Here is a 1,657-nt window from a genome sequence, read left to right on the forward strand (position 1 = left end):
ATTTGATTGCTTGTCTCTGATGGCGTGTGCCCACTGAATCTAATGTAAATGGATTTCTGCTGTAAAGGTATGCTGGAACTCATCTTGGTCACATTAAGGAATTCAATTTGATGAAATATGTAAAACTTCCTTTTGTCCTTAGGACAGCTCCCTAAGGCATGACAAGAAACTCATCAAGTTAAATCTCCAGGAAAAGCATTACATAACCTTATAGAGGCTGGATTATGGCTCTGAAGTCAATGCCAAACAGTTACAAAATAGTACTGTGGATGGTACAACATTTGAATGATATTATCAAACAGCAATACCATGGTACTTTGATAAACATCTTAGTACTGAATATATATGTACCATATTCCCACATCATGCTCTTTACAAGAAAAAAAAAAAATAAATAAATCTAACAATCATCTAACACTCTTAAGTTCCTGCTAGATATCATTTCACAAACACTATGTGTGAAGTGTGTTTGAGGGTCTGTGTATGAATGCATTAAGGCTCATGTCCTTGGGGCTTGTGTTTGAAAAGCAAAATCATTTCAGTCTAAAAACAAAAAACAAAAAAACAGTGTTGCCATAGGAAGTGGAAACTGGATTCTAGAGATTTTCAGGCACATGTACACAACTCTTTCCTGTGTCTAATAGACAATAACACACAAACACATAAAGTCAAGTGATCTAGACATCATTTGATCCCACTTAATTTACATATATGTGACATCACAATAAAATCTAATAAATATGCACAGGTCCTCTGCTCAATCACTGACTGACTCTCTCATCTAAAGGTCACAGATGACTTATGAGCAATTAATATCTGGAAGGATGGATGAGGTCACATTGATTAAATGCTTGCTAATATATGGGGAAAGCACACACAAGCCAGTGGTTCTCATTGATTACAACTAATGTGATTACATTAAAATGTAATTTTAGATCAGATTAGCATTAGATGCTAAAGCACTAAAGAGATAAGCAAATGTTTGTTGTCATGACCTTCCTGCCGATCATATCCATCCTACAGTTCGATTTAATTTAGTTTGTATAGCGTTTTTGACATTACATGTGAAAGCAGTTCTACTTAAAATCCCAAAGCAGTTCTACTTAAAATGTGGTGGTAATAATATATAATAAATATATCTGATAGTATATCAATATCAACATAAGACGATTTATTATAGTATTCAAACACACTGGTTTGTAGCACAGTTTTAATATTTACTGCATTTTTGTCAGGCATTTCAATAGTAAATCCACAAAGGAGAAATGCAGAATGAACAATAAACACAATGAACATAACTTCATCATGAGACAAAGAACAGAGGAGAACTCAGGGCTTAAATATACAGGGAGACATAATGATTGACAGGTGAACGTAATCCGTAACCAAAGGGAAAAAACTAGCACACGCTAGTAAACTAGGGCTGCATCCGAAAACTGAAAAATGCTGCCTCCGCAGGCAGGATATGGAGGTAGGAAGGTAACAAGGCACATCCTGTCTCCTGAGATACCTTTATCTGATCAATTTTTGAAGGCAGCATAGATGTATTATTTGCTGCATTTGATATCCCAGAATCCTGTGTGTTCCATTCAATGACGTTTGCGCTAAAAAATAAAGATGGTGTCTGAATTTTGAGGTTGATGGTCAGTTTGTGTGT

The sequence above is a fragment of the Chanodichthys erythropterus genome, chromosome 15, assembly GCF_024489055.1.
Source record: "Chanodichthys erythropterus isolate Z2021 chromosome 15, ASM2448905v1, whole genome shotgun sequence".
Lineage (NCBI taxonomy): Eukaryota > Metazoa > Chordata > Actinopteri > Cypriniformes > Xenocyprididae > Chanodichthys > Chanodichthys erythropterus.